The 20,535-nt window shown below is 38.6% G+C and overlaps 1 protein-coding gene across 5 annotated transcripts in view; it reads left to right on the top strand.

Annotated features, from left to right (window-relative positions):
* The window catches only part of ripor3 (RIPOR family member 3), a 54,518-nt gene that overhangs the window by 8,532 nt on the left and 25,451 nt on the right, over window positions 1-20,535 (top strand). For 3 of the 5 annotated variants that reach the window (XR_005612994.1, XM_039611857.1, XM_031731475.2), the window contains exon 2: window positions 7,577-7,669. The exons of the other annotated variants lie outside the window; for them this stretch is intronic. The gene's annotated coding sequence lies outside the window, so the exon portion shown is untranslated. The remainder of the gene's footprint in view (window positions 1-7,576; window positions 7,670-20,535) is intronic. 5 annotated transcript variants of the gene reach the window in all.

The following is a 20,535-nucleotide window of genomic DNA, read 5'->3' on the forward strand; positions in this document are numbered from 1 at the left end:
TGACTGGAATGTGTCGAGTTTTGACCTGGCGGCTGTGGTCAAACAGGTTTTTCAGCAACAAGTACTCTGCATGTATTCATTGTCAGAAAAGCAATTATTTTTCATTGTCATGGCAACGTAGTTCCAGTATGGCTTTTTTGTTTGCAGATAAAACTGTTTGTTTAAACCCAGCTGGTAAATCTTGCCTGTGAGAACAATGTGTAGAAAATCATTTTGATGTGTCGTATATTTAGGCGTCCCAAACAGTCAGGCTCGCACACACTTGGCCCACTGTGGATCTTTTTTTAACTGTTAACCAGCTCTGCCATATTTCCTGTCACAAGTCACTGCGCAGTGCTGACTAATAAACCAAGAATGCTGTAAATCTTTAAAAATAAGCCCTCTATTTATGTCCCCAAGGCTAATAGTGTTTTTATTGATAGTCAGGCATCTATTGCTGCACTCACGGAGAACTTTTATTTACTACACTTCTTAATTTACTAGCAATTATGAAGTTTCTGATTAAAACTCATAAAATGTGAGGAATCTCATTTCAATTAATCGGTAATTTGGAAACAAGAGTGCTGTTGGGGCCATAAAAAGGGAAGTTATTTCATACAGCATGTCTTATTCACCCATTCATTAATGTAATCCCTTTTTTTTTTACATCTATGTGCTTTTTAACATTCACACTCCAGTTCAAGCACTTTTTTAGCATCATTACTGTAAGAGCATTACTTGGATACAGTTTTGAGATACACAACAGTGTTAGTAATTGCTAATTCAATGACACTAAGGTTCACTAAGGTTCTAGTAGGTTACATTAAAACATATGATGAGGTTGTAGAAACTAACATAATGTTGAAGATTTAAGAACTCGTATCGGTATTTGTGACCCCTTACAAACAACATTAATGTCACGTTGGGACACTTTTGTTGCATTTGTTTGTGAGTTTTAAATAGTTGCTCCAAAGAAAAAGTTATAATTTAAACTTTGATGGTTTAATTTTAAACTACAGTCAAACACCTTTATACTATGGTATTATTATATTAATACTAGTACTATTCCACACAGAAAGAGCCAACATATTTGTGTCTCCATTTTCCCTTTAATCATCAAAAACTGTCACATTTATCTGAGGAACTTTTGGAGAAGCCTGATCTTTGCTTTGGGAACCACTTAGCTGAATCTCATCACTCTAAGCTGAGCATTATTCATACTTTTAGGTATGAATGTTGAGTCTTTTGTTTTTGTTTAAAGTTTTATAGAGCTTATTTCTCCTTCACACAGAAAGACATTAATACACTTTTTTCACTCATAAACTCTGGACAACCTGCTGGAATCAGTTCAGGATATTTTCTTTTGAGATGCAGCAGGAAAAGCAGGGAACCTGTGGTTCAGGTGAGGGAGCTACCTGGACCAGTTAATATCTAATTTGCATTCTCACATGTCGCGTGATGTCTAGAAAAATTCAGGGTTGCAGTTCATGTGTAAAAACAACTTAGCGTACATGGACCTGACAGCTTGCTCGGTGAATTACAGTCCTCTGAGGTCTAGTCTAAGAAGATGGCGCTCATCAGTCTGATTCCACGGCCTCTTAAAAATTGCAACTGCAGAATAAGCTGTGAAGCAATAACTAATTCTGACGTCCGGCTCCACAGCAACTTATATTATTTTACCAGAGTTCAGAGCCACAAAATGACTTCACTGCTCAGACAAGATAGACATTATACATAAAAAAAATGTGTTTTTTCAGGTGTGATTTTTAACACTTTCTTGAGTCTTTTGCTTCTCTTTAACTGTCCTCAGTTAAAGTTTTAAAATGTGAATAACTCAGCTTTTCATAAAGCCCAATAAGACAAGTTTTATGACTTTTTTTAGGTTGGAAATTATTGCAGGAAACCACTGTAATTAGTCAGTAACCCTTCTTTTCACTCATTTTTATGTTCCCACATTTACAGAAAGCTTTTAGAGCTGAGCGTATACGTCGGTAACAGCTGTATAATGGCCACAGTGCTGAACAAAGCACACATTGTACCTTACATTATAGTCACTGTATAGCACAGCAGTTTGGCTGCTAATGCTGCCATAAACCTGTCTTGCACACTCATGCACAATTTCAAAGAAACAAACAGAGCTGTGAGTGGATGTCAGCTTTTATTCTTACAACAAAATAATAAAATCTACAAACTTCACGCTGAAAATATCCAAATTAAATTGTTGTAGTGCTTTCAAGACTGCTGTCAGGATGTTAGTAAGCTACAAAAAATGAAGTAAGAGACCAACAAATTGGTCTGCATGCATTTGTACTGTTTCTTCAACACCAAAGTTTTACAGACATTTAAACCAGCATTTGATGCCTGTACAAATACTGGAATGATGTCATGTCTTTACCTACACATGCAGGTCAAAGACGTGATGCTTTCACGCTTGCCTCAGACTTTGAAAAGTTTTTGGTTGTTTTTAAAGGCTTTACAACAATCTGCAAGCTCCACGAGTCTAATATAACAAAACACACTGCAACTCCCCACCTCCTTAAGAGGAGACAACCGCTCAGGGTCAAAGGTCAAAACGATGCTATTCTCCTTGACAGGTCAGCAGTTTTAAAAGCATTCCAAATACACTGTGGCTATGAAGATAAATGTGAAGGTCAGACTCATGCTAAGTAGAGTATGTCAGTGTGTGTGTGTGTGTGTGTGTGTGTGTGTGTGTGTGTGTGTGTGTGTGTGTGTGTGTGTGTGTGTGTGTGTGTGTGTGTGTCTGTGTTAGAACTGTTGGTTAAAAATGGTGAAAAAAGAAAAAAAGAACCCAAATGTTAGACAAAAATGTCTGTTCTGTGTTTTCACAGCACTACGCCTAACACTGACAATATGTTCATAATATCTTTGTGATCTTTTGTGTCCATATGGATGGGTATGTTTTATTTTTTTTATCATTTCTAAGCATATGGCATGGAGGCTTTTCTGTTTACTGTTGATAGATGATAACGTGCGCCTCTGTGTTAGGCAGATGGACAAAACTTGCACAGCGATGCATGGTGTACTCAGCAAATTTATCCAGACGACTCAGGAAACCTGCTTCTCGAAGCTGCTTGGGCATATAGTGTCTGCAGAATTCATATTAAATCTAAGTGAAGCTGGAAGTTTTTATAGAAAAAGGCAAAAAATAAAATAATTGATCTTTTTTCCCTTTATGGAGGTTACAGAATCGCATGGCAGCACTAACAACCACAGCACATAGTAAGCTTTTTTCACCTTTTTTTAAAACAGCATCTGAACTACCTCTGCAAATAGCACCTATACTTTTTATTTCATGCATCTCTGTTCTCTGTGATTGAGTGCCAGACAATTAGGCATGTGTGCTCACTATAGCAGCCTTTCAGAAACCTGGTCATGACTGCACACAGATTAGAAAGCATCTGTGTTTTTTGTTGTACCTGCTGAGGAGAAAAGAGTTAAGGTGAAAACATCTCTTTACTCTTGCTTGACGCGGAGATACAAATTACAGCTGATCTGAGGTTAAATGAATAACAAGTGTTGTGTTTTAAGGTGGATTGGGAGCCTCGATGCCCCCCGCAAGTGCCATTTGTCTGAGTGAAATGCTTACAGCCTCAGGAGGCAGAACAGGAATTTCCATTTCATGCTTGGCTGAAGATCCAGATTGGCCAAGCTTACACCACAGGGCCATTTCAATGGCTTACATTATGCCAAGTGAAGTCAATCATTTGAAAGGAAAAACTCTACTAAACACCTTCCTATACATATTAGAGCTGAATATAAACCCTTAAATTCCTGATTTCTTTAGACAATTACCTCCATGTGAAATAGAGGGACTGGAAGTGACAGTGACATGATAGTGCAATCATAAGCTCAGATTAATGTGTAGGGTTAGTTTCTCCTTTTTACATTAGCGAGCATATGGCTAGTGTTGACAGCGTTTCTGTAAGATTATTAGAAGAGGCTAATGCTGGGGAAATGTTCTCATGGTCAGACGAACCCATGCTAAGCCTCCATTTGGATTCATTATGAAATTATGATCACCACCAAATTCAGAGGAGTCAATAAAATAAAATAACGGCAGGCCGTACCTGAACCTTCAAACCTGAAAATGAACTGATGAGTGGAGTGGACACCAACAGAGAATTTCATTGTATTAAATAACAGCCAATTAGTCATTACACAAGTTTTGAGCATTTAAAAAGAAGAGGTCAAGTCTCCACCTGCTGTCTCTGTGTATGTATGAGTGTGTGTGTGTTTGTGTGTGTGTGTGTGTGTGGGTTGCGTAGTTGTGTTTTCTAGCAGAAGTTGCTCCCTGCTGGACTGAACTCGCTGGCCTCACTCCCTGCAGGGCCACTGGGTATCAAATACGACACAACAAGTTCCCACTGTGATCTTTATTCTTATTTTCTTGTGTGTGTGTGTGTGTGTGTGTGTGTGTGTGTGTGTGTGTGTGTGTGTGTGTGTGTGTGTGTGTGTGTGTGTGTGTGTGTGTGTGTGTGTGTGTGTGTGTGTGTGTGTTTGCAAACTTTGCAGTGCTTTTCTGCACTTCATATTTTCTCTCACGAACCACGGTTGTTGTCGTTGTTTTTCAATAAAGTTTATTCAGGTAAATAGTGTCATGATTCATTGTGATGCAGGTTCATTAAAATTTAAGCTTATCTGCTAGTCATCCAAAAATCAGAATGATGATTTTATCTCTGATTGCTGACTCCACAGGCGTGTGTTTTTGGGCACACACAAAAACGCCTATAAGCATGTGAGATAGTCAGATCGTCTTGTACAAAGTACTGCATGAATAAGGCTGATAATGATCTGCATTTGCACTTTAATTGGTCAAATAAACTGGAAAGTACAGTTTTAATGCAGCCATTTGTCATTTTAATTAACATCTTAAGTGAAATATATCTTTATTAATATAGCAGAAACCAAACTTGTTTAACTTTTAAGGCTGATCTCTAAAAGCCTATTGCTAACTTTAAGTCAGTGGTTTAAAGTTATTTAATCTTAAACCACAGTAACATCTGTAAGACCCTTTTGTGCCGTAATCTCTTGCAAAGTGCTTCCTTCCCCATCTTCTGCTAAAATCATCAGACTGTGTGGATTTTTAAGCTGCAAATTTAAACAAAGCTTCTGCAAGAACTGTTAAAACAGCTTTAATTTTGTGATGCTGTTGATGAAACCAAGCAGATAGAGGAGGGCACATTTAAAATTACTAAAAGGACACAGCTACTGCTTCTGTCTTATGTTTGTAGCAAATCTGAATTCACAAAACGCAAGTCTGAAAAGGCAGCAGGAAGACACGGAAAGATCCCGTTTACACTTGGTTACTTATTCATCAAATCAACACAGATTGAAGAGATGGTTTCTTTCTACTGACCATATTCAAGAGCATTGCTCAAAAATAGGAGTAGAACAGACTAAATGGGTGAACTCCAAAACGCTGACATGCTTTCAGTTTGTGTTGATGAGGGATGGTTTCTGTTCGGTTTAACACAAAATGCCATATGCCACATACGCTGCCCTGAACAGAAGTCTCAAACAACTCAACAAAATAATCTGTGCATTTGTAGAATCAGTTTGCATTGAATTAAAAACTTGAGTTCAGAAAATTCAGTTTAGTTTTACTTATAAATTGCCAAATTGCAACAGCTGTCAACTCCAGGTGCTTTATGCTGTAGCCTACAAGATAAAAAATTTTTTTTTTAAAAATACCTACATGTCTTTTTCTGCTCTTGGTTCTATATGATGTCAGAGAGAGCAAGTCTCACCAAGATTGTTCAAGGTTTACAATTTAATTCCAAAGTCACATTCATAGAGTCCAAGAATACAACATAAGGAAATAGAAATGAGCTCCTTTCATTAAATAATTGTATGATGGCACGAACCTGGCACGAAAGTTTGAATCCAGGTGCTGGATCCATATGTGCTTTTTAAATTTACAGATTTGAATTACAGATTTTGTCTTAACTCAGCACTGAAAGGCAGGACTGGTCTTGTCATTAAAGCAGTGTGATATATCACAGCTTTAAATTCTAACAACCTTCCACCAGTAGTTGAGGTAAATCTCAGTCTCCTGCCACAGGACCCTCCGGTATCATATAATACATCTGCTGTGAGCATCTTTCCTTCCACGTTTTGTTGAATCTATTAGTGTCTTAAATCAACAACCCAGTGTCTGCAGCATATGGAAAGCTAAAACCTACAGAGGCAGTAGACTCAACACAGAGTCAAATTTATCTCTAACGATAAAATACAACAGCTGATAAGAATTTCATTTGTTCTGAAGTAGCTGTTATATATAGGCATTCGCAGGCAGGCACAAACACGCACAGAGGATTAACATACGGTATGCAAACATTAATTTATACTTAAACTGGAGAAGGAAAAATAATCCATGTTGTACTGGAAAAAGAGAAAAACATGTGATTTTGCATAAAATTGAAACTCTACATTTATGCGGTGTGTTGTTCAGCATGCTTGGAGCTCTGTTTAGGTGGTGTAGACAGCCAGTTTAATCAAAGAGGAATACTGTGGGGAGTTTGTATGATTACAAACCCAGAGCTTTTCCACATCTTGTCCTCCTCTTCCTCTCATCTCCATTTCTTTCTTTTTGTGTCCCTCACATCAAAGATCAAAAAATGTGAAAAGAACGACAGAAAGACACAAACTAGGAAATAAGAATGCAGAAAAATGGAAAGAGTTACATTTCTCTCTTAGTTTAGTCCATATAGACTAAATATAGATTCCCTCCTGCTTTCCACTCACCTAAAAAGACTTACTGTAGAAATACTGGGGATCAGTCAGGTAAAGAGGGATAGACAAACAATGAGTCTTTGTGCAATAAACCAAGACAAATGGAAAAACATGTAGAAAAACACAAAACTACATCTGAGAGAGCATTAAAGACCATTAAAGCTCATTGTTGACCTGAAGTCAACCTCCCCTATATTTCTAAAAAGAAATTTAACGATTTGCAAATCATACAGCAAAGTTCTGATTAAAGTTTCATTCAAGATTTACAGTTTATTACAACACTTGGCATTTCATCTGAATCTGACACCAACCATATTCATTGAGTTCCACAGGGTTCTGTGCTAGGACCAATACTTTTTATCTTATGCATGCTACCTTTGGCAATCTTATTATAATATACTGCATACAGTTTAATTGTAGACCATACAAAGCTTTAGTTACATATATGACAGCAAATGAAACAAATTAATACGTTCAGTTACAAGGAGATTATGTATAACATTGCAACAACTGACCAGACCAAGTGAAGTGCTCTGAGATTTTCTGAGTTCAATGTTGGAGATAAAGAAATATAAAGTTAAACGACATCTTTTGAGTTGATTTCAGTGTTTGTGGTGTGAGAAGTGAAGCGCTTCATTTTGTTTTTCAAACAGATTCTGCCTTTTCTGAGGTTCAGGTCAGCTTAAAAGTTTATTCATACACAGCTACTGTGATGAGCAATAGGCATTTGTGCATTTGCTGAGCATGCATGAAAACAACAGTGCTTTTAAAGCATGACAGTTTCATTTTCATTCTACACTTTACGGCAGACTCCAACCTTTTTTTCATTTTCTTAATGTTTCAGTGTTGTATGAAGATGCAGTGACAGCAGCTGGAACTGAGCCCTGACAGCTTTACAGCTTGGACGTCTCCAAAACAGACAAAACAGGACAACAAAGTAAGAACAGAAAGTGGCAAACTGGCTCATGTTAAAGCTTTTTGTCAGTTCACGATAAATCCTTCTATCTGGATGCTGCTGCTCCCATGAACAACTGGAAGTTAGCCTGATAAACATAAACAGCTTGGATTTAAGTGTAATCCACATCTGGATGCCAAAGTTATCATCGCCATTGCTCACATAGTTCCACGCCAAGCTGTTTATTGATGAACATAATCAGATAAGGATTATGTTCATCAACTGGCCGGTGCACACTGATGTAAACAGTCACTGTGTGTGTGCACATCTGTACAAGTGTGTTGGGCCAGACAGATGTTTTTCATCTTTTGAAGATCAAGTCGAATGTGCACGCAAGCATGCCTTTGTCTTTGGCAGGGTTGTGTATGTGTGTGCTGGAAAGTACAGATGTTTGTATCTTTGAGGATGTAGAGAAACCAGGCAAGTGTGCGTGCATGTGTGCGTGTGTGTACATAGACGTGAGTCCAGATGTTTGTATCTCCACAGGAAAATAGAGATGTATGCTGTGTGCGAAAGAGTTTATGTCAATAGATTTAAGAGATTAAGTTACTTCAGAGTCTTTTAATCTTTGCCCTAGCTCGGTCTAAACACACAGGAACCCTGGATATCACCACATAACACAACACACAGCAGGGAGAGACGGCTGAGGTTGAGCGACAGGCAGCAAGAGAGGACTTAGGGAGGTCCACAGAATGAGATGGAGGACAAGTCAGCAGACAAAAGGAAAAAGGAAAATGGGAAATATTCTTAAAAGTTACCAGTGTCAATATTTTATATTATTTTCTGATATAGAAGTTGTGTGTCTTCATCTGTCTTCTTGGTTTCTTCACATAGTGTAGTTTTGTTTTTGTTTTTAAACACAGAAGACTACAAGCAGATTTCTGTTCTTGCTGCACTCCTGCAGCAAATAAATATAACTTTATTTTTACTTGTCATAGTGAAAGTGAAAACAAAAGACAAACTCAAGCACACACTGTAACTGCATCATATAGATAGGATGCCAAACTATCCAACAAAGGTACAAAAAAAGAGAAAACATTCTTCCATCTTCAGAAAGACAAAAGAAGAAACATTAAAAAAAAAGCATGGAAGAGCTGCTTTACTGCCAGAGAGAGCCTTCTTTTCCATTTCTGTTAAAGTGGGGCAGAACAAGTCATCTGAGCACCTGAAAGCAAAAGGGAGTGAATGAGGAGACAAGTGGAGAGGAGAGAAAAAGAGTAAGGCAAAGCCTAAAACTCTATGCATCCATCCATCCTCTTCCATTTATCCAGTTCAGGGTCACTGGGAGACTGGAGCATATCCCAGATCACCAGTCTGTCACAGGGCTAATGCATATTGAGAGACACTCATATTCATGCCTGTGGCCAATTTCAAATCTAAAGTACCATTCTGTGATACTTTGTTTGATCAAACATGTTACTGTGGTGGCCTGTCCAGAGTGTACCCGACCTCTCCCCCTGCAGGAGGCGGGATAGGCTCCGGCCTCTTCCAGTGGAAGAAAATGGATGGATGGATGGATGGATGGATGGATGGATGGATGGATGGATGGATGGATGGATGGATGGATGGATGGATGGATGGATGGATGGATGGATGGATGGATGTTACTGTGTCAGGCGTGGCAGTAATGCAGCAATTAGTTGCCTCCTCTCAACAGGACAGTTCTGGGTTTAAGTGTACCGGCTAGATGATACATCTGTGTGGTGTTTTCATGTTCTCCTCGAGTCTGTGGGTTTCCTCCCACAATCTAAAGACATGCGGGTTAGATTGGCAGACTGTGTCCAGGGTGTTGCCTCAGATGAAATTTATAATGTATTTAGGCTACTTGTCCTCACTACATTTAGTTCAGATATTTGGGTAAAGATTAAGGAAGTAACACTGTAAACAATCACAGTGTTTCAAACTCTGGGTGGGTGGGGGTGTCTCCTATTGATTTATCATTTCCATATGAAAACATCTGAAGTACAACAGATCACTGGGTTTCAAAATAATGTTTGGCCCATGTTTTACTGCACTGTGGAAACAAACATTGTCTTCAAACCATATTTCATAAGCAACATATTTTTGAATTATCTTCCTGAAAAGTTGTTTTCTAATAATTAGCTGGTATTTTAATGTCAATATGTAATAAATGCAATGTTTTAAAGAGTTCAACGTACTTTGGCTGTAATTAAAAGAATGATGAACTTTCTAGTTGAATTTCAGTTTTTAATGGGGACAAAAAAGGGACTTTGTGAAATGGGATGTGTGAAAAATACTCAACAACCAATTTTTTATTTTGTGTAAATTGTGTTGCACATTCTTAGGTATAAGTTGTAGTTTACAGTTAAATCCAAAACATTCCATCAAGAGTAATGCTTGTAGATAAATTAGCAGGAAAACGCAGGCTAAATAAGGCAAAAATGTTGTCAAGACTTTCTACTAGTATTTTCCATCTGAGTATTTTACCCCCACTGAGCCCCTCTTTATTCTGTGTTACCATCTCTCTTTCCTAACATGCTCATCCCTCTTCTGCTCTGCAGACTCTTTAATTCTAAACAGTTTGACACTTTGACAGAGCAGACTGTTAGCTGATGTCCAGCTCCGTGCTAATTCACTCACTTTTAAAAACAATGGTTCAAATGACCTGAAAACAGAAACCTCAGCATGTGGTATGGACACGAGGGACTGATTTTGCTAAATGATTAGAACATTAGTCACTGGGGATCATAGCACTGCGATGCTTTTAGATGTTTATGTTATTCAAACTCTTCAGCAGGCAAATGGCTACACACCAAAACAGAAAAGTGTGACATATTTACCCTGACATAATTCTCTCTTGCTTTGTTCTCCACCCTCTGATTATAATGTGAGAATTTATGATGTCTCAAGCCAAAAAATCCCCATGTGGATGAGCCGGCCAGAAAACAACCAGATAAGTCGGCTCTGCAAGCAGAAATTACTCAAGACTCAATTATTAAGTTCACAATTAGGTGGTTTCTAATGGGAATGTGAATCATTGCCTGTAAAATGTATGCTGTAGATGGAGGGGAACTCGGCACCCATAGAGCATTAAGTTTTCTAATGTGTGAATATTTGCAAAGCTAAACCTGATCAGGTAATTTTTGTACCTACAGCGAACCAAAGCACTCGACCGGTTTATCTGATCAGTTATCTGAAGTGGAAACACACCCATCTGTGTGTAGAAACCAGTGAAAGATATGATATTTTTTTCTGTGAGGACAGATTATTGTGATAGTTTAGTGCTTCCTCTTTCTCCTAAAACCATAGGATCATGCTTGGCATCAGTGTGTACCCATAATGTTTTATGAAGAGCACAGAAAGATAAACAGTGGGGGATATTGTGTTTATACTGTGCTAGTTTGCTTTGCCCATTGGTGGCTGGGTTCTCTTTTCTTTACAGAAAAAAAAAAACATATTTCCCCAAGTGGATGTGGGAAAATGCTTCATTTTGCCTTTATTCTCTAACATCTTTATCAGCACCAGACCCATCCCTCTGTCCAGTTCACCACTCCATCACAGGGAAAACACAAGGAGTCAGACAATCATTCATGCTCACATCCCCAGTATAAGACCACACTGTTTTGGGTTTTGCCACAGCACAGTGTAGATTTTTGAGGCTTACAGGAGACAGAGTAGGTTAAACACCCAGCAGCTACGCTTGCTATTTTAGGAATGTCATGAGCTAACAGTGTGTACGCATGTGCACCTCCATCCAGAACAACATAGTTCTTCACCCTGGGGGACATGAGTCATCTCTGACCTCTGACCCCTTCACAAAGAGCCAGCCAATTACATTTCAGCTGGCAATGAGCCAGAAGTGTCAACCAGTGTCAGTGATGATCTAAAAGCAGACATAAACAGCTTAAGTATTAGCAAATGTTTCAATTTAAATAGAAGATAATTAAATGTTTCAGATCCCTTCACACCATCTTTTTTCTCATCTTGCTGAAGAATCTCTTTCATCTGCTGATTTATCACAACTAACTACACTAACACAACATTCACAGATTCGTAGGTTTGCTCTCGAGATGATAAATGATTCTTTGTGGTTCTTGTTTACTTGGAAATTGGGTGAAAATCCCTGAGGAGCATTCAAAGTAATTTAAAGCTCTCCTCTAATTATCACGGATTATATCTGAGCCAGAGACTGTTGGGAGTTAGCAGAGGGCGGGGAAAATGATGGAAATATAGATTTCTATATAAGAAAGACAATTAGAAATAAAAAAATAATGCTAAACAAAATAAAGAGGGCAGAATGGAAGAGGAAAACTAGAAAACATGTTTTCTCTAATGACTAATGCACGAAAGACAAGACAAAGACTGAACAGGAGAAAGCAGAAACTCGCACACTCAGAGGAATTACTGACAGAGACTTCCAGGCACAGACCCAGGATTCAAAGGAGTTAGGAGGCCCACGGGCCAGAATCTTTAACAAGTTTAAAGTAACTGTTAATATTTCTTCTTAGAAAATTAATGAAAGGGCAGCAGTGAGATGGAAACTAACCAGAAAGACGTCTCTAAACAAAAGGCTTAAAGTTTTGCAAAGGTAAGATTCGATTCGGTGAAAGACTAATGTGAATGACTGCAATGTTTGCAGTCATGTGCATGTGTGGCTTCTTGTAGGTTATAGTATGTATGCACCTCAGCTGTGTTCATAAGTCAAGACACTGAGAACTTATTTTGTTGTGTTTGAATAAGGAATTGTCAAAAGCTATAAGTTTGTTTGTTTATTTACCTTTTCTACATAAAATTTGGCTCATGTGGCTAAAAGACAGTTTGCTCTCCTTGTCCTTATCACTCGACCAAAGTAAACTTGTAAGGCCCTCGGTTACACCCATTCAATATTCTAAATTAAAAAGTGTGCAACAGCTTTGACACAGTGAGTCACCATCTCAACAAAATCCAGCACCACAGTCAGAAATCTCTAAATGCCAGAGGGTGCATTTTAATAACAGATATTGCATCGTCTCAGTGCTGGGATGGAAGCATGTCCATGTCATGTGTTGCAAAATCTATGGCGCTACAGAGGAGGTTCTGCCAGAGTACCTCCTCTAATACCGCATGGACCCCAACATCCTGCAACTGTAAGTGATGGTTGCAAGAAATTAGCAAATGCAATTCAAATTCCCTTTTTAGGTCTCCTGAGAAAGAATGTGTTCAAAGGATGAGCCTATGCCTATGGTCCCATAACTCTTCAGGATTTCCTATACATCCCTTACAAACATGTCTCATCGATGGCTCTCGCCTTTCTCAGTGTGATCGACAAAAGTAACAGAAGACTACAAAGCCAAACCCGAGTGAATGTGGAAGTGGAAATGAGCTTAATTACGCCGAGCAGAATGAGAGTGATTACCAGTGAGCACCAACCACATTTAAAACACGCTGTCAAGCAACCACACCCTGCAGGGGAGGAAGAGAAAGAAGGAAATTAAATCCTTCTGAGGTTTGCATGCAGTTTGGAACTGTGTGTGTGTGCGCGCACATGTGTGTGTGTGTTTGGCATGGTCACAGAGCTGTTAGCTTGCAGCAGACCCTCACGAGGGGCCTGCACATCATGTGTGGTAGAAAACGCGCACATATACACACAAGCAGACACATTTCAGACACTTACGTGCTCACATGCTCACGCACATCCACACACACTTAAAAACATACAAAACATACAAAGGCCCCAACCTCCCACCTCCACACCGCATGGGACCCAGTAAATCACTTGCAGGTCACAGCAAACTTTTTAAGACCAGATGGCACCCCAGCCTTCTTTCAGACAAACACCTCAGATACCACACACACACACACACACACACACACACACACACACACACACACACACACACACACCTCCCCCCTTTTGTTCCCCTTCAAATTGTCTTATCTCTTGAGGAATGTCTCTCCCTCATTTCTCATTCAAATCACATTCCAGACATAATTTATTCTTTGTTCTTTTCTTCAGTAAAAAACCCCAAATCTTTAATTACAGCATTTTCTTTCTTATTTGATTAATATAATTTTCCACTGTTCTCAGTTGCATTTGCTCAAGTTGTTCCAATAATTCATTTTTCAATCACAGTGAAACGTGTAGATTTTGATTCCCAACAACAGCTCCAGCAGCTGCAGTCAGTGGCCTGCACCTCCTCCAGCTAACAAGCAGCTAATTAATCATTGGAGAAATCACTGGTGTGAGGCCTGGCTGAATGGAAACAGCAGGATCTAAAAGTGATCATAAAATAAGTAAACAAAATTAGAGAGCAAATAATGTAATTTCATGAATAAAAACTACAGATGAGAAATAAATTGGGCTTGTTTGTGTTTTTTACAAAAGAATAACGTGGGCGAGGCTGATTAGCTAACTTGATAACATCTTGGGTTTCACACGTTCACGGGCATTACATGTATTTACACTCTGCAGGAGAAAAAGTGATTCGAAAATCATACCAGGAAAAAAAAAAATCTATAGTTTACCCAAGAGATAAGAGAGAAACAGCGAGGTTGTTGTCACACGCAGTTCCTCCAGACACAGGTCAGTCACTTTGTATTTCAGGTTTGATGTAGCTCCTTTACCACAGCTGCATGAACACAGCTATCCAAACACAATAAAGTATAACTAACATTTGGGTTTAAGTTCCAAGCAGATTGGATCACATCAGCAAACTGATAATAATAAACCATACCATAACTAACTAGAATATCCATTCAATCTCTACCGTTTATCCAATTCAGGGTTGCGGGGGGCTGCAGCCTATCTCTATCTGTCTTAGGGCAAGAGGCAGGGTACACGCTGGACAGGTCACCAGTCTATCATGGGCCGAACACAAAGAGATGACCATTCACACGTAGAATCATCAGTTAACCTAACACTAACTGCATATCTTTGAACACTCCACACAGAAAGGCCCCGGCCTGGTGCTGAATCGAACTCAGGATCTTCTTTCTGTGAGGCAACAGTGCTAACCGGTACCGTGCTGCCCTTAACTAACTGGCTATAACATTACACTTATTTTTAATGTTTTAATTAAACCTCTCCTTCAACATTAAAACCTTTTGTTTTGGAACAGCGGTCGTGAACGTACAAGTAACAAAGGTGGCCAAGCACACAAATGAACGGCTCATTATTTTTTAATCTGTAAATTTGTTTTTACATATTTTAAGCTGTAGAGCAAAATGTTCAGTTTCGTTTAATCAGCATCAGTTTTTTGTTTGATTTATTTTATGTGCTAATTACAATTACAGAGGTGTCGTGGTTAACACATTTGGTTGGCAAGTGAAAGGTTGTTGGTTTGACTCCAGCTGGAGACACAAATCCTTCAGCATAAACCTCTGCCAAAACAAACATGTGAAGCTACCTGCTATAGCAATCTTTTGTTGCAGGAAAGTATTTTATAAGAAAATACAAATTTTAATGGGTGAATGTGTTTTATGTGTCCACGTGGGAGCGACAACTGTAGACAAATGATTCAGCGAGAAGTTCTGCTAGAAAGTAGTTACTACGTATAACGCCCATCCTGTGTCTACGTCCTTAATGGATTTGAACATTTGTCCTGTCGGGTGGGCGTATTTTGCCCGTTAGCCTTTTCATTGGCACTGTCTTGCTGTTAAAGTAGGGAGTAGAGGTGAAAAATAAGGCCCTAACAGGTTGGCCCATACTCACAATTACTACTGACTAAAAAGCACAGCAAGGTGCACATGCAGCTTTATAAATCAGACAAGAAGAATGCGTATTCATATTTCTGTCTCAGCTTTGGTCATGAATCTGCACTGTGTCACGATTTGTTTCCACAGACTGGATCTGAACTTTTTCCAAAAACTTTAAAAGTCTTCTTGTGGATGTCCAATAAAAATGCTGTTTTATTGTCATGTGAAATGTAGAATTACTGTCTAACATCGCTCTCAGTATGCAAGATTTCTGTTTGTCAAACGGGCCACTTTCAGGCATCTAAGGGTAAATCTCAGGCTCGAAATAAGTTTTAAAATTAAGAATAACATGTGCAGTCAGTGCATACGAAGTAGGCCAGAAGGTCAGATGTAGCTTCTCACTTTTCTTCTGCTCTGGCTCTACTTAGGCTCTTTCTCACTGTAAACACTTAGAGTCTATGTATTGCTTAAACTGGCAGTTACAACATCCAGCAGCCTCAGCTGTTCATGTCAGTGCGACCCGGATCCCTTTAAGCAGCACATTTACAGAAGTTCAGGGTGTGTCAGGATTTTAAACATTGTTAAAGGGGATCTGGGACATTTCTTGTCTGTGTGATTTTTATATTCTCCACAGATGTTCAGCATTTAACTGGTTTTGTTGGGATGTATCATATTATATACGCTGTTTAGAATTATAACTCTTCTTCAGCCTGTAATGTTCTTTTTCTAACAATGATCTAATATTCCGTTTTTGTTTCTTGTTGAAGTTTCATTATGCTTCACTGTGCATTATCTTTTACTATCTTTTACAAACAACCACAACTGTGCGTCCTCCCCTCTGTAAGTCTGTCTTTGTCTGCCGCACATGTGGTTGATGTTTGGTGGTTCTAAGGAGATCAAATTTAAAGTTTAGAAAAAGTAAAAATTCAGTTTAATCAGACTAATCTGATGTTTTTAAAGATGATTTTTGTGCTCTTTTCTAATGTTGCATGCTCAGCCAGCTGCTGTAACAGAGCAGACAGGTGGAGACAGGTGTAGTATGTGACTACTGAAACAAACTTTCTGCTTATGCTTGGGGTGTGTATCACATTCTTTGCCTGTAACAGCTGGTTAATGTGGCATTCAGTCAGAGTATATAATTCTGCTTCAAACTGAGAAATGACAAACGCTCTCCATTTCTCATTTCTTAAAGCATCCACTCAGCTGTCTGTTTCTTAAAATGAGCTTTAAAGATGGAAAGAAGAACAAAGTTTCGGTGTATAGTAACTGTACAGCAGTGCAATATGGCACTTTGAATGCTAATGTAGTGTCTTAGCTTAGCAGCAATTTTTATTTTTTATTTTTTAACATGCATACAGTGTCAAAAATCCACCAAAAATAATGTGCACGTGCATATCTTCCTACTTCATGTAGTACATCTTTTCCAACTCCAAAACTATCGATTTATTTCAGCAGTCGTTGCATATTTGTTAACAACTTAAACAATCTTGAAAGGCTTTGTAGGTATTGTGTGTTGCTTTTCTTTGCTCCTTTGCTTTCCTGTTGGTCAGTTTATTCACAGATATGAACTGTATGCGCCTACTAGCTAAGTGTTAATGTTTCCTTACTTTCACGTCTGCTGCGCTTCTGTTAAGCTCTGTGGCATACTCACTTCTGAAAACTTGAACCAATGAGTGATCTGTTTGCTTCTGCAATGAAATGACCCACCTGACTGTTTCTCAAACAAGAGCAAAGTGGAGTGGAGTGTTTCCACCTCACAAATAAAGGGGGGGAAATGAAATTTTAGTTGAAATTATTGCTTTCACGTTCTTTTTGCTTCAGTTTTAACCCCAGACTGCTCAGATTAGGCAAATATCGTGACCTGCGTTAAAATACACTCTTTGACAACAGCAAACAACATTTTTTTAGGTTACAAGAGTGAAATCCCCTCAATCTGGACTTAATAAGCCCAGTGAACATTAACTTAACTTTAACTTAACATTAAACTTTCACTATACTGTAACTAGTAATGGCATATCCGAATGATATGGGTTGTTTACTAGGGGAAGACAGTCTCCCTTAAACTGCCTGCGAATACAGTTAGATTTCTTGTATTCTGTGCCAGTAAAGTGTCAAGGGCCTGGGTCGTTAGACTCAGTGTTTTGTGTTTATTATTGGTGGCATCTTACGTTTCGGGTTAATTCTTGTTTTCTTAGTTCTTAGGGTTTTGGTTCTGGTGTTTAATGCTCTGTTCGTGTCCCTGAGTTTGTGTTGCAAAACAGTTTGTGAGTTTCCTGTTTTACTTTGAAGGTCTCTGTTTCGTTATGCCATTAGTTTCAGCTGTGTCAACCCCTGCGTGTCATTTCCTCATTACCTGGTGTGTATTTATAGTGTGTGTTTGCCTCTATTCGTCATCGCTCTGTCTGTGTAACTTGATGTCTCTCTGCTCTTCATTCCCCACTCCTCATCCCCTGTGTCACCTCCTTATGTTTTTTCCTGCGTGTTGTTCTGTGAGTTATGGTTTTGGGTTTTGTTTGTTACTAGTTTTCCCAGTTTAGGTTTATGTTTAGTTCTGTCCTCGCCTTTGTTATTTTCACCTTCTACAATAAAGCTCCCTGGCCTCACAGCAAGTGCCTGCATTTTGGTTCCTTTCACACAAACACCACACGACTGCTGCCGCAGTCGTGACATAAAGTTCATTTGTAAAACATTTGTAAAACAAATAACTTCTTCTCTTTAAAGACGACCTTTTGTTCTTTTCTTTATTTTCTGTCATACCTATCTGGTCGCAGTGTTGAATGATCAAATCAAACATGCCCAAAGTTTTAAATAATGAAGCATTCAAATCTGCTCTAGTAGAGTCCAAGGACAAAACGAGAGATATAATAAGCATAATTGGCCCACTTCAAGTCGCTGCATTTTGTTGTCATAGAGCTGTCTAACCTTGAGGATTACCTTAAGGACAGATTTAGATTTAAGAGGCTAGAAACATGTACTGAAAAATATTATCCTTGTAAAACAAAAGACACTTTAACTTCCTCTACAGGGAAAAACCAAGTGTGTGTATATATGTGTGTGTATATATGTGTGTGTGTGTGTGTGTGTGTGTGTGTGTGTGTGTGTGTGTGTGTGTGTGTGTGTGTGTGTGTGTGTGTGTGTGTGTGTGTGTGTGTGTGTGTGTCTTGGCTAACTTTGGTTCATAATCATCAGACCTGGATTTCCTATCCCCATCTGTTAAGTTTGGTTGCTCGGTGACTCTGTTGATTTTGGCATCAGGACCACAGTGTGAGTTTCACATTCTGGGTCAGGACTCCAAAGTGGGTTATTCTGAACTACTTACATTGGCAGGATTCAGTATTTCTACCATACTATTGGTTCAAACCCTTGCCACAGGGTGCCAAACTTAGTGTGGATGACCTTGATTTAGTTTTATGAAGTTTTGATCTCCCGTACCTCCAGTATTGTTGCACGTGCTCTTTTCCAAGTGTTTTAAATGCATGAAACATTTATACTCTGTCTTATACGGTGGCCCTGAGAGGAAAAGTGCACTTGTACTGCAAAAGCACCCAAAACACAACAGAAGTTGAAGAAAAAAAATTATATATTATATATATTATATATTATTATACTGTAGATACATGTTTGTCATTAGCCGTTTATTGTTAGGGTGTCACTTTCGCAGGTGTTCTGTCACATTATTGTGTTAACAAAAACACTTCCGTTGTGTTTGTGATTTTTCTTTCTTTAGCTTTCGCAGTGTTTTTTGTGTTTTGGGTGCCTTTGCAGCGTTTTTCTATTTGCTGGTGTTTTCTTAAGCTGCAGTGTGCTCGACCTCTCAGGGCCACCGAAGAGGCTGAAGTATACAAGATTCAAAAAAAGTATTCACCCACAAATGCTGACTTTAAGTACTTTAATTATATCATACATTCAGTTCCTAGTGAGCATGTTTTCTTTCATGATTAATTATTTGAATAAATAAACCTAAAGCTGCATTTGACTCAAAACTATGGCTTCATGTTTTTGGGGGATGAAGAATAATTTTTTGAGCGTGAGATAATCACATTAGCACATGCATAAGATCCAGCATTTTATGATAATAGTATCACGTCTTAGACACACTGAAACAGCCGGATGCTTGTAGTTACGGAGGTACAGTGTGTCATCCACTAATATGATGATTAGCATTTTGCCCCTGTGATGCATCCATCAGTGTATGATGGAAGTCGTGTATGTGTAAAATAAAAGAGTGTATAAAAACATGCTTGTTTGTGTGACTGAAGCAACAGTGACTCAAAAATTAGGCTAAATGTAAATCTTCATCTAAAACTGCATAAACAAAACATGATAACGTTCAACAAATAAGTTCAGCAAAGTCGGATAAAAGGGGCAATTCAGTTCTACCCAAGCAAACTTGGGTTGTTAGTAATAATAAAGTTCAGCCAAACATCTTTGTGGTTTATTAACATGCTGAATAAGGAGGTTTGCACAATCATACACAGATAGATCATTGAATAAAGGCTGTTTAGAAGAAACAGCTAATGGCAAAAATATAGTCATGTTGTTGTTTTAGCTTTAACTAGATTCGCCATTTAGAGGAACCACATGAAAGAGCCTGAGCAGATGGCATCCAGACTCTGTGTGTGTTTACACACAGTACTTTTCTATAAAACCGACTGACCTTTTCACTTTGTCAGCCTTTATTGCATTCTGTTATTGTTTTCTCTTTACTGCCGTAAAGGAAATGCTCTTTTGGTAACTTAGCAAAATAATCTTATTTTGCCTCTGTCTTACTTCCTGGTGATGCAGCTATAAACATTTTCACAGACATCAGCAATCGTCTACAACTCACACTATCATAGTTATCCAAATAAGGGACCCGAGAAAGAAAAATTAAGGAGTTTATTAAGAATTTTTAAAAAAAAAAGGCTGAAAAAAAAAATCTGAAACCACAAGTAAAGTCAAAAAAAACAATCAGGATCAAAACAAAGAAAAAGGCACTGAAAAACCAAACCCCACTCTACAAGACACTTGGAGAGGTCACAGGTGTACGTCACAGGCAGTATAAAACATGGATGTAGACACCGTGATGTCTCCCGCTCATTTTGCACTTCAGCTTTAGCGTTTTGGTTGCTTCCAGAAGACAGAAGTTAGGTAATATGGATGAGAGTGGAGTGCTAATTTATTAGCCAACTAGGAAGCTATGCTAGTGATTGCAGTCATAAACTGTTAGGGTG

The sequence above is a fragment of the Oreochromis aureus genome, linkage group 5 (genome assembly GCF_013358895.1).
Source record: "Oreochromis aureus strain Israel breed Guangdong linkage group 5, ZZ_aureus, whole genome shotgun sequence".
Lineage (NCBI taxonomy): Eukaryota > Metazoa > Chordata > Actinopteri > Cichliformes > Cichlidae > Oreochromis > Oreochromis aureus.